Below are 13,580 nucleotides of genomic sequence, written 5' to 3'. Positions count from 1 at the left end.
CATCAAAAAAGGAAAATCTAAAAGTTTGACATGAAGAGGGTTTCACAAGAATCTCTTAGCAGTAGTAATAAAACGCGTGGTTGCTGTTTGGTAGTTCGGATTGGAATGTTTATTCTGACGTTTGTGTGAGACAAGGTTTTGGAGTGTAAGGTGTGGTAGTTCCGGTACACCGTGAATTAGGGTTAGGCAAATTGCACTTTTATTCTACACTCAACATCCCGCCTCAATTTGCTATTCCTAGCATCTCCCTCAGCTTCTTGAATCGTGGTGCCGCTAATCCCTTCGTCATGAGATCGGCGACTTGCTCCTCCGTTGATAGGTACTGCAGACGCAGCTTACCGTTGTCGATCAGCTCTTTCACGAACCGATACTGGACGTCGATGTGCTTCATCCTCTTCAGCTTGCGTGGATCAGCCGTGACAGAGATGCATGGCTGATTGTCCTCGTAGACGGTGACCGGATGGGGCACCTCGTACTCGATGGACGCCAGCAGGTTCAGCATCCACATCACCTCGCAGCTTGCTTGGCAAAGTGACATCAGCTCGGCTTCCGTCGACGACAACGCCACAGAAGTTTGCTTGCGCGTCGACCAGTTCACGGTTTGGCCGTGCAGCTTGAGCACGAACCCGGACACGGACTTCCTGTCGGTGGGGTCGTTCCCCCAATCAGCGTCCGCAAAAGCTTCGACTCCGACCGCCGAATCCGTTCGCTGGTAGACCAGCTTGTAGTCCAGCGTCCCTTGAAGGTACCGCAGTACGCGCTTCAAGTGGACCCAGTGCTCCTCGGTTGCACTGCTTTGGAAACTGGCGAAGTAGTTGACCGCCGGACAGATATCCGGTCGAGACGTCACGGTCAAGTACATCAAGCAACCGACCAGTTCCTTGTACGGCTTGTCGGTGAGTTCCTTCGGATCACCTCTCTCGAGCTTCAAGCGCGGTTGCATCGGCACTGGAGAAGACTTGCAGTTTTCCATGCCGAATCGCTTGAGAACTCCCAGCGTGTACGCCTTCTGATCGATGGTCATCGATCCCGCCTTCCTGTCACGATCGATCCGCAGTCCGAGAAAGATCTTGGCCTCCTCCATATCCTTCATCTCGAACTCCGTGGACAGCTTACCCTTCAGGGCCCGGATCGCCTTCAGGTCGTTCCCGGCGATCAAAATGTCATCCACGTAGATCAGCATGTACGTGACGACACCATCCGCCCTCCAGTGGTACAAGCACAAATCGTGTTGGCTCCGCTTGAACCCCAACTTCGTCACGTAGTCGTCGAATCGTCGGTTCCAGTTCCTGGAGGATTGCTTCAAGCCATAGATTGATCTGTTCAGCTTGCAAACAAGGTCCTTCCCCCTCTCAAAGCCAGGCGGCTGGCACATGTAGATGTCCTCGTCCAGCGAACCGTTCAGGAAGGCGCACTTGACATCCATTTGGTGGAGATGCCAGCCTTCGTGATTCGCCAGGGCCAAGAGTATCCGCAACGTCGCCATCTTCGCCACCGGTGAGTACGTTTCGGAGAAATCGAAGCCCGCCCGCTGAGTGAACCCACGTGCCACGAGCCTTGCTTTGTACCTCTCCACAGTTCCGTCACCGTTTTTCTTGACTTTGAACACCCATTTGTTGTCGACGATCCTCGCTCCGTCAGGGGGCGCCACCAAGCGCCACGTGTCGTTCTTCGCCAGCGAAGTGAGCTCTTCCTGAATGGCTTGCTCCCACTTCGGCCAATCCTGTCGCTTCCGCAACTCACCGACGCTCGAAGGAATCTCGTCGACGTACTCTTCAGCACACAGCGCAAACACGGTCATGTCGAAGTCGGCATGCCATGCCGGGGGCACAATCGTACGCTTTTCTCTTCCTTCAGTGTCACGTTGCGGACTGGGTCCAGCAGGCGTCAGTACCGGGACAGGAACCACTTCGTCTTCTTCGGCACTTTCTTCACCAGTGTTGTACTCGGACTCCGCCTCCGAATCTTCTGGCAGCGCTGGTTCCACCGGCCGCGCCGGTTCGACTTGCTGCACTGGTTCCACCTGGCGAACGACACTTTTCTCCACAACGACCCGCTCTTCACTTGCACTGTGTTCTTCTTTTTCTTCATCTTTTGTGAACACTAGCTCGTTGAACACAACATCTCGCGCAGTGAAGATCTTCTGGCCGTTCCACACTCGATATCCAGTCGGCCCGTACCCCATGAACTTCACTTTCTCCGTCTTCGAATCCAGCTTCTTGCGCCGTTGCTTCGGCACGTGCGCGTAGCAGTCGCTGCCGAAAACCCGCAGGATCGACACGTCCGGTTTCTTGCCGTGCCACGCCTCGTAAGGAGTGACGTCACCTTCAACCGCTACGCTGGGACTCCTGTTCAGCACGTAGATCGCCGTGTAAACAGCTTCGCCCCACAGATTCCTCGGAAGTCCGCTGGCCGCGAGCATTGCCCGCACCTTCTCCACGACGGTCCGGTTGAGCCGCTCGCTCGATCCGTTTTGTTCCGGCGTGTACGGAACCGTCGTCTCCAACTGGATGCCCTTCGACTTGCAGAATCTCCGCATCGCATGGCCAGTGTACTCACCGCCGTTGTCACACCGGAGTCGTGAAATCCGCTTGCCGAAGTACGCCGTGGCCATCGCTTCGTACTCGACGAACTTCTCCAGCACTTCGTCCTTGGTCTTGAGCAGGTAAACAACGGCCAGATGCGTAAAATCGTCAGTGAAACTTACGAAATACGCATTGCCGTCCCACGTCACGGGTGTGACTGGGCCACAGACGTCGCTGTGCACAACTTCCAGTGGACGCCGAGCGCGCTTGTCCACCAACTTCCGGAACGGTTCTCGTGTCTGCTTCCCGGAGATACAGCACTCGCAGATCACCTTCTCAGCACCGTTCTCAATCTCCGCGATGTCCATGCCGTCGACCATCTGCTTCCGCACGAGCTTCTGTAGATTCTCGTTCCCCAAGTGGCCGAATCTGTGATGCCACAGCTCCAACTTCCGGCACACCCGGCCAGACATCATCGCTTGTCCGTCGGATTCCCGGCGCCGAAAATCCATGGCGTACAGCTTGCCGTACTGTCTTCCGGTGGCAACGACGTCCCCGTCTCGCTCGACGAAGATTTTTCCTTCGTAGAAGATCACTTTCTTGCCGCTGTTTTCGAGGCGTCGCAGCGACAACAGGTTGAGGGTGAGCTCCGGGATAAACAGCACATCCTCTATCGCGATCTCGATCGTTTCGCCACCAACCGTGGATTGGACATTCACCCGGCCCTTGTGCCGAGCCAGCAGGTTGATTCCGGCCTTCGCAGTTTGTATCACCACCGGATCCTCCAACTCCTGCAAGCTCTCGAACATCTCCTTGTCGTTCGACATATGCTCGGAAGCTCCGCTGTCCAAATACCATCGAGAATCTTCTCGCGAGCTCACGGCCGCGACTTCTTGCACGTCCGCCACGAACGACACGGGATTGGATCCCAGGTTCGCCTTGTGCTCCGGCTTCCTCCGCTGTTCCGGCTTCTTGTCGTTCCGCTTCGGACACTGGTTCTTCTTGTGCCCGACGCCGCCGCAGGAAAAACACTTGAACTTCGGCTTCGAATGGCCCGCAAAAGCAGCGTCTTCCGTTTGTTGTTCTGCACGCTTTCCCTTCTGCTTGGCCTCGAAATCCAGATAGTTCCGCCGGACGACGTCCATCGTCAGTTGGTCCGACATGACGCTCATGGCCGTCGTGACGGTGTCGTAGGAATCCGGCATCGTCAGCATCAGATGGCAGATCGTGTCCTCCTCGTCCATTTTCGCACCAGCACCCTTCAGCTCCCGGACCAGCTTGTCGAATTTCAAAAAGTGGTCCTGCAGGGGTTCCTTCTCGTCGAACTTCATCGTCAGAAGCTGCTTCTTCAGCAGGTACCGGTTCGTGGTGCTTTTCCGCTCGAAAACTGCGCACAGCCCGTCCCAAATTTCCTTCGGGCTCTCCTTTCCCTTGACGTGCTCAAGGTGACTGTCCGCGACCAACTCGACGAGCGCGTTCGCGCACCGGTCGTCCTCCTTCATCCGCCGTGCCTTCAAAACCTCCTTGGCTGCCGCCTGCGCGTCCCCTTCCGGAACGTTCCAAAAGTCTTCCTCCTCGGCCGCCTTCTCGATGCAGTGCCTCAGTCCCAACGTCTTCAAGTACCGGAGGACCCGGTAACTCCAGTTGCTGAAGTTGCTGCCATCGAACTGCCGAATCCGGACGGTTTCAACTTTTTCGCCCATCGCGCACGACTTTCCGCCAAACTTTTCGCACGTACTTTTCCCGAACTTTCTAGGTTATGGCTGCGGCCCGTAACCTCTTAGCAGTAGTAATAAAACGCGTGGTTGCTGTTTGGTAGTTCGGATTGGAATGTTTATTCTGACGTTTGTGTGAGACAAGGTTTTGGAGTGTAAGGTGTGGTAGTTCCGGTACACCGTGAATTAGGGTTAGGCAAATTGCACTTTTATTCTACACTCAACAGAATCAAAGTTAGAGAACGCGAAAGGATTGTTTTTTTTCATGCAATTTCTATTTTTTTCTAAATAAATCGGGCAGAAACAAGCGTACCAAAATAGTCAGGGACACTATTTTTATTGGCTTCGTCGTTGATTGAAATTCTAATAAGAACTATTTGTTTACATGTAAGTTGGGTGACGGTTAGACAACTGTTTTCAATCTATCTTTCCTTTTCAGTGTGCGCTTTGATTTGACAGCACAACCGTTAACCACGCCCCCTTTTTTCCGTTGAATCTCTTGTTAGCTAGCACAGTGTTGTCAAATACATTTGTACAACTTACTCTGATAACTTGCATCTTATTCTGGCAAGTTATACAACAGAAAAAAGTGCGCTTTTTCCAATGCACAGAAGTTGTAGAACAAGTTGTGGTAACGAGGCCAATCGGTTATACAACCAGTTAGGAAATACGTTTATCTGACAAAGTGTGTTGCTTGGGATAGAAAACTCAGGCGAAACTTATTTGAGAAAATTTCTAAAAACACACTTTTGAAAGTAGTGCTGATTTGTTTTCCTCAAAAAATATGTTATGATTAAGTTATTTAGACAATTCATAACATTCAAATATTGCCACTGCTACATGCAGATGTGCTAACCACATGCCGCGTTAGGAACGAGTCCTTGATTTTGAATGATTTATTTGCGTTTCTCAAATAAAAATGGCCTTTCCCTTGCTCTGAAGTAATTGCAGCATATTTACGCTAAGCATACAGCAAGTACCGCAGGCAGGAGGCATGATCTGCGCGCGTAAGTGAACTTCATCCGAAGTTCCCCCAACAAAACGACTCCTCGTCGGTGGTCCACTGCGGGACCCTTGAATATCAACGACCGGTGTTTACATTCGGGTTAAACTTACTGTATTAAGTGGGCACCCCAGAATGCGTCATATGATCACGGTGTGGTGGTTCGGAAATGGGGGCAGGTTCGTGCCTTGCAGATAAATCGGCACTTCAAGTCGCTTAATGCGTTATTGCTGGTTTCAACTAGCTGGTTGTTTCGGGGAGTTTATGAAACTAACTGCGATGTCATCTAGTAATTGTTGCTGTCGGCAGCGTAAGAATACAACGTTAAACAGCGCCATAGATTTGCAATTTGACATTAGATACTCAGAAAAGCAGTTAACAAGTTTGCACTGCACTGCAAAAACGGTCGCGATTCTAATGAACTAAACAAGATTAGACAGGTAAACATAACCGTGAGCAAGACAAATTATAAGAGATCGTTTACTGCTACCGAGTCGTAGCCTTCCTTCCAGACTCCATCCGAACGAAACGTGGACGTTGGAGGTTAAACTTGGCTAATAGAAAACCTCGCATATGCCACCAAGCCCACCCACACACATCAGGGTGGTTTGAGGTTAGAATTCCAGCATGAATCACATGATGCTGTGGCGGTTGATGGCTTATGGCTTTTGTGGGGTGTATTTTTAGAACGTGTTATTCGGGGAATAAAGTTCACTTCACGGTTGGTTATGATTAATGGGAATGATCAAGAACACGCTCGCTGGTGGTAAAGTTTGCGGAAAGAGCAAATGTGAGTGCCACACAGTTCTTGGACGTTTTTAATAGCTTCATTCCGATTGTGCCAGGCTTTGGGAAATGGCGCAAGAACTAGGTGCCTGAAATGTTAATTGAGTTTTGATCATACATTAGCTTGAAGAGATTTGGACAAAAGCTATTTGATATAACTGATATCTAAGGTCACAAACACAAAATTGATACATGTTTAGCTTTACTTATGAATTTGAAAATATTCATATTCATTCAAATTAAAGAAAGAAAAATATATGCCACGAAATCGTCTTTTGAAAAAAGTAGATAGTTATTTTTATTTTATATTTCATATTTCTTCTATTTTCTAAATTTTCATCTCTAGTCAATTTAGCTTCTGTATCCTGTTTAAGATCGTGATTCGTACGTTTATAGCTCGATCCTAATCAAACAGGTCCCTGGAAACTGAAGTGTCACCATGGGATTTCTTAGTACCTCTAACTAATGGTTTGCTAAAATCCGCGTCTAAAATGATACACCAGCCCCGCTTGACACTTGTGCTGGAGCCCCCACCATCCAGGTACATTATTAAGCCCCAACACTTTCAAATACCACACCCTCGCCTCGGCGGCCCCAAGGATTGTGGTCGCCACCAAGATTTGAGCCACCCAGCAGGGGGTAATGCTTTGCCCCTCTGTTGTAGAGTACAGACAGACAATCCAGCTCAACTCGGTGTTCACCTGAGCTAGCCCCGGCAATTTAATCTGTATCAATCGGGCGCGATGGCATTCTAGATTGATGACTGGTACAAACCACTCAGGTGTACAGCCGACGCCATATTAATCGCCGTTGACGTCGCCGGGAATAATACCGCACCAAATCCTCCGGACAGACGACTGGCGATGGTGGCGTGTTGGTTGGTGCGACAAGGAAATCCACTGGAACTGGAACCTTGACGGATGGTGTATTTTTTTGTTGAGCGAATCAAAATGTTCCTCAATTGTGTCCACTCTGGTGGTTATTGCGTTATTTCCTCCTCTAACTGTAGGCTACCCGTTTTAATACTCGAACCGGTCCCCTCATCCTATTAGTAGCAGTCAACAAACAGCATAAGCCCCATCATTTTCAAGGGGCGTTGAACGCTTGCTCATTAGAACTGGATCGGTTCCTGTTCAGCGCGCTCTTCCACCTAGATGCTGTGTCACTCCTTGTTTTGTCGAAGGGGGGCTAAGCCGAACACCGTGAGTGATGCATATCAATCGAATCAAAACGAGCTGTTCGCCGATTACGGATGCTGGCTCGAGTTCCTGGAACATGGGATGCCAAAGCCAAATACGGACGATCGGTGATCCAGAAGGAGTCGCGTGCCATTCTTTAACAAGCTCTCGTTAGTCCGGCTTGAAGTGAATGGCTGTTCCGTAATACGGAGTCGTATAATTGAAAAATAGTTGGTTGAGAATTATTTGAAATTAGATCAATTCTATCGCCCCTAATTAGCATATCGGGGCTGCTGGAACGGTTCAGGTGGAGGCCACGCGCGCTCCATACAGAGTTGATATTTTATGACCCACAGCGCGAGATTCAATGCATTTATTTATTTGAAGTTTATTGCCGGACTGTAGCAATAGAATCGACATGTCAAGATTATTATACCGCAGATTGTTACAGCTGCGAGTGATTGCTTTCACTTTGTCAGCGGTAGTAACCTTCGATTGTACAGGTGTTACCTAGCTATTGAAAGTAGTTTAAAAAGCTGTCTTGTTACACAGATTTCTGAGAATCAACAAATCGTGGACATTCAAGGGTTCAGAACAAGTTGGGACACTGAGAGCGTTATTCACAGCTAGAAAACAATTCTACCAGTTATTTGTGTGATTGGGGCTCTGAGTAGCGTTGTTTGGTCGTGAAGTGTAACGATGATGTAAACGAGCTGATTTTGCATAAGAATGGGACCAGTACTAATTGATGTCAAAACATGGTTAGCATTGGTAGTCAACTCAACGTGGAGTACGTAGGAATCATGTTATTAATAAATAGTCAATTTAAATTAAAATATACTTTAAAAAATGTCGGCCGACTCAAAAGAAACCATTTCTGAATCATACAATTTCTGCTAGCTCAAGCGTCTCCTGGATCAATCCGGTCAAGTGATTCTTCCCGGTCTGATCCAGCAGACGTGTGATTGATTTTCTCTATAACTTGAAACGGACGCGGATACAACCAACGCTGGATTATCCACATTCTGCTGAGAAGTCTTTATAGATCGCCCGGGAAGTCAGAGAAGGATGTTCTGTTCATTTGCGTTTACACGATACTCGCATTCCGGACTCTCGGGATTCAGCTGGAAATCCGCGTGTATTGGCTCATGTATTACTGCTTATCACGAGACAGAAACTGTTTCGATTCCGCATTTTTGCTCCCCGTGCTTGCTTTATGGACTGACGATGTCGCGATTTATAGGTTTGAGTCGTGTTTGAGTGATCGGGAGTAAGGAGAGTTACCAGGAGATAGAAATTCTACTAGAGAGGAAATGAAGATTGCTTACAGAGAATCTGTGGAGATGATAGATTCAGCGTTCATGAATGACTAACTGTTAGGTGAACCCAGGTGAATCTCTGTTGTCTTGAGTTCTTAAAATCGATTACTAATAAACAACTGACATAATTTGTTTCTTCAAATATGTTTCTGCTGATACGTATGATTTATTGTGTTCTCTTGCATTTAATTATGTGATCATTAGATTAATTAACTAGATATTTATCGATTAAAAAAAACAAAGAGTTGTTTTGTCAATTTTATAAATTATGCTATTTTTGTACACATTCATTACACTTTTTATATACTTTGATACAAAAGCTTATTTGAAACTTGTCAAATTAATTGTAAACATTCTTAAACACTTATATATGAGCAATTCTCTCAGATTTCGGTCATTCGAATTTTTTTCGTATTTTTAAATCAGGCTGAAACTTGTTTGGTGCCTTCGCATCATTAGTTTGTCCATATAAATTTCCATACAAATTTCCATACAAATTTGGAACCGGCTCCGTGGCTTAATGGTCGCGGTTTCTGCCTCGAAAGCAGAAGGTTCAGGGATCAAATCCCGGTCGGTTTCCTTGATATTTGGAATCAGGAATTGAACTAAGAATATGAACAAAAAACCTTGTAGAATCAAGTGGGATTCGAACTCACACCTTTGGATTAATGGTCTGGGACACTAACCAGTCGGTCATCATGGAGTTAGTGCTCTAGAACTGAATTGATCCGTAGTGACTAGAGCGTCCAATTTCCCGGGGTTACAAATTTCCCGGGAAACGGGAAATTTTTAGCCAATTTCCCGGGAAATCCCGGGAATTCCCGGGAAATTTTAAATTTATTGAAAATTGTTATGATCTTGGTTTTAACATGTAATTGTTAGGATCTTCGTTTTAACATGCAACAAAATTGAATAGGGCATCAACATTAATGGTTTAAATAAGTGTGAAGATCAATTAACAGCTTGACTGCATGTAAAAAATCATTCAACTACAAGAATATGTATTTTGGTATTTTTTGATGAGAAATTTTAAACTTGCCTCTGTGACCAGTTTATTGAAATGAGAAAAAAAAACATGCAGAAATTATGTTTATCATGACAAATACTGGTTTCAGCCTTTGAACAAATGGTAAAGCTTTTTAGTGTTGGTTTTACTCCAAACAACCCAATGTTTTCAAATACCTATTTGAAGCAAGCTTTGAATATATTTTTGTATTTTTTGAGATCAAACAATAGAAAGTAATTTTTCAATGATTTTTTTTTGTATTTTTATGCAACATGATTTAAATTATACAATAAATTAACATCATTCCACAAAAAGTCTTCTATTTTTCACATTTAACCCTCTAACACCTGTAGTTGCACCAGTGTGTGTGTGTTGTGTGTGTGTGTGTTCAACCAACCAAACGGGACCACGCGGTCGCTTCTTACAAATTGAGTTGTTTCCATGTATTTTCAGATCTTACATTCTATACATGCAAATAACTCGCATAGGCATTTGGAAGGTGTTAGCTCTGCCGAGCTTCGGTGACCCATTTCTACGCTGGCTAGCCGAGCGCGAGGTACTTCAGCTTTGTCGACAAGCCCCGCCCTGAAGAACGTTTAGACCAATCGGATTCAAACGTTATTTAGAACTTCCGAACCCTTGTCAAATGGACAAGGACCCAGCGCGTATATAGTTGATGGTGGTAACAGTATTCCTAATTCCAGTCATAGCTCACCAAGTCGCGATGGCCTAGTGGTTAGCATTTTTGCTTACCAATCCAAAGGACGGGGGATCGAACCCCGACTCGAGCGACTTTGATTTTTCGTTCATGTTCAGAGTTTCAAGATTTATATTTCCTATACTTTCTCGTTGGGAGCAGATGGGAATCGAACCCAGGACCATTCGCTTACAAAGCGAACACCGTAACCAGTCAGCCACGGCCGCTCCTACCTGTAGTTGCACCAGTGCTCCATAATTCTTTAACTTCAAATTGTAATTTCTCTAGTACTAGGTATTCAACCAATTGAATTAATTCTTTTTGAATAAATTCGATTTTCATCTCATATGATCATGGTAAACAAAAACGTAAAAAAATCTAAATTTTAATTAGGAAGTAAGGAGTTAATATGGTTTTGATGAAATAACATCAATCTGTTCAAAATTTACCTAATTGTAATAATCTAATACTCATAAAGCAAGATCTATTCCCAGTTGCTTCAATAATTAATATTATCAGAAATAATTCTAATATCATATTTTGTGATAACCTTATTAATTATATATAAACCAAACAACAAATTTAACAAAATTATGTTGAGTTTGTTCATTAATTATTTTTTCAGAGCATTTTCAAAAAATAGTTCCAAAAATTTAAGAAAATGTATATTTCCGCTTAAATTTCGGAAATTCCCGGGAAATTTACAAATTTCCCGGGAAACGGGAAATATTTTTTTCGGGAAATCCCGGGAATTCCCGGGAAATTTTTTCCCGGGACGGGAAATTGGACGCTCTAGTAGTGACGAAATAATGGCACAACGTATAACATATCTAACCATCATTTAACTACTGACACTGTCTCAAAACAGCCTAGGGCCATCTCATATACATATGGACGAGGGAGTCGTGGATTGCCTGGCCCGAGTCATCTGCATTACCGAATTATGTCTGTACAATTTCAGAAGAAAAAAAAATGGTTTTTGCTTCAAAGGATTTAGACATATGCTGGTTACTAACCGAACCGTTTCAGTTGAAATATACTGTGGTCATGGCCAAGTCCTGACAAGACGGGGTTTAAAATACATACAGAGAATCCTCTTTTTACGCGGTGGCGTTACGCTTCTTACTTCGTAGATTTTTCTAAAACCATACAATATTTTTGGAAGCTCCAAAAAGCTTTTTGTAGATCTGAACAAAACCTACAAATTGCTTTTAAAAGATTGCAAAACTGTTGCGTCGTTCCAGAGAAATCGACAAATAAGAAAAACGTAAAAAGCACCGCGTAAAAAGAGGTTCCTCTGTACATACATACATATATACATAATTTTCCATACAAATTTGGTAGCTGTCCTTACATAAATGCTGTATGAAAACTCAAAAATCTGTATCTTTTGAAAGAATTTTTCGATCGATTTGCTGTCTTCGGCAAAGTTGTATGTATGGATAAGAACTACACTGAAAAAAAATGATACACGGTAAAAAAATGGTGATCTTTAATTTAATTTTTTGTCACTAAAACTTGATTTGAAAAAAAAAATATTTTTATTATTTATTGATATGTTTTAGGGGACATCAAATGCCAACTTTTCAGAAATTTCCATGTTCTGCAAAAAATCTTTGACCGGGAATTTTTTAATCAATACAGATTTTTTCAAAAAATCGAAATATTGGTCAACATTTTAAAAGGGCGTAATATTGAATGTTTGGCCCTTTAGAAATATAAGTCTTCAGACCAAACCGTAAGAAATTTTAGTTTTCCATACGTTTTTCCGACTTTTCCCTTCCCTTTTTCGATTTTTCACCTTCGAGTGTCCATGGGTAAATATATAAATGGGTAAATGAACTAATAGAAATGTAAAAATGGCAAAAATGGGTTTTGAAATCAAAAACTCAATTTCCCAAAATATGTATATTTTTTTGGCGATTTTTTGATATGTTTTAGGAGACAAAAACCCGCAACTTTTGAGCCACAGAGAAGTTTGGTCAAAATTCTGCCGCTGAGTTATGATTTTTTGAAATAAACATGATTTTTGGAAAAAATCAAAACTCGATACGTAACAATTTTTGACCTGATTTTTTAAATGTAAAATTGCATTTACAATCAAAAAGTACTTTACAGATATTTTACAGACAATTGGACTTCAGCGAAATATTTGCAGTTATTCGATTTTTGGAAATAGTGACCATTAGTGAACATTTCAGAAAATATTTTTTTGAAGAGTTCAGGGAATAAGTTATAAAATTGTCCAAGAGACATTGAAGATTGGACCTCTGGTTGCTGAGATATAGCGGCATAAAGAAAAAGAAACAAGATAATTGATGTTTTTTAAGTCTCACCCAAAACAACCCTCCATTTTCTAAAGCCGGTATCTCAGCAACTAATGGTCCGATATTCGATGATAAAAAATGAAATGTTCGTGAAATTTTCCGATCTTTTCGAAAGCAATATTGATTTTTTAATCAAGACTAACATTTCAAAAGGGTGTAATATTGAATGCTGCCAAAATGACACAAAATAGCTTCTTTGGTCATAGGAAAGGCCCCCACAAAGTTTGAGCAAAATAAAAAAATACAAAAAATAAGAAAGAGGTCGAAATCGGCCAATTTCGTGGAGAATTGCTCACATAATGATGATGATGATGATTGCTTTTTAAATAGTATTTGTAATATTTGATTTCAAAATATACTTTTAGATGAATCTAATGCAAATCCGTTCTATCAAAATGTCAATTCGTAGTTGATATTTTCTTAAAGCATTGCGAAAAGGTTCCTGTTCTCCGGCCACGCCACCAAATGAAGTCCAATGAACATTCGCGCCTCCAAGCCCGGGTTCATTCGCGCGCAAATTCTTAGTATCTCGGCGGATTCTCGCGATATCCGCGTGCTCGCCCAACTCTCTCTCGCTCTCTGAGCATACAAACTTCCCGCTGAACCGGTCAGCAGTTCGCGATCGAACCTCGTGCGGTTTTAACCGAATCTCGCGCCCCGGCTGACGTTCAGTTTGTTCCGTACGCTAGCCGAGCTAGCATCTCCGAATCCGGGTTGTCCGTAATCGTTCACAGTGTCGATTGTGTAAGTTCGGGTCGGGTCGGGTTTGGGTGATAAAAGTTAAGCTTAGTGTGTGGTTTTGGAGTATTGGTGCGTGCGCGAAAAAACAACGGCCGAGTGCTAATTTCCAGGCCGTTTCGGGCATCGCGCCTCGTACTGGAAGTTCAATGTCGTTATCGACGGCTTCGCGTGGACGATTCGACGAATAGCATCTTTCATCTCTAGCAAAAGTGTGCTTGCCTGTGTTGGTAATTGCCGACTCGACCGCGCCAGTTTGTTTGTTGATGATTTTTTTTGTTGCTGC

The 13,580-nt window shown here is 44.2% G+C and overlaps 1 protein-coding gene across 2 annotated transcripts in view; it reads left to right on the top strand.

Moving 5' to 3' along the window:
- The first annotated feature begins 13,160 nt into the window (after positions 1 to 13,160).
- Positions 13,161 to 13,580, top strand: part of LOC120430518 (protein spaetzle 3) — a 39,469-nt gene continuing 39,049 nt past the window's right edge. Inside the window, exon 1 of one of the 2 annotated variants that reach the window (XM_039595631.2) lies at positions 13,161 to 13,300. The gene's annotated coding sequence lies outside the window, so the exon portion shown is untranslated. Of the gene's footprint in view, positions 13,301 to 13,326; positions 13,525 to 13,580 lie in introns of those variants that run through there. The other variant, XM_052707893.1, reaches the window with a different exon arrangement.

The sequence above is a fragment of the Culex pipiens genome, chromosome 2 (genome assembly GCF_016801865.2).
Source record: "Culex pipiens pallens isolate TS chromosome 2, TS_CPP_V2, whole genome shotgun sequence".
Classification (NCBI taxonomy): domain Eukaryota; kingdom Metazoa; phylum Arthropoda; class Insecta; order Diptera; family Culicidae; genus Culex; species Culex pipiens.
The sequence above is the reverse complement of the archived record's forward strand: the minus strand, read 5'-3'. Positions and strand labels throughout refer to the sequence as shown.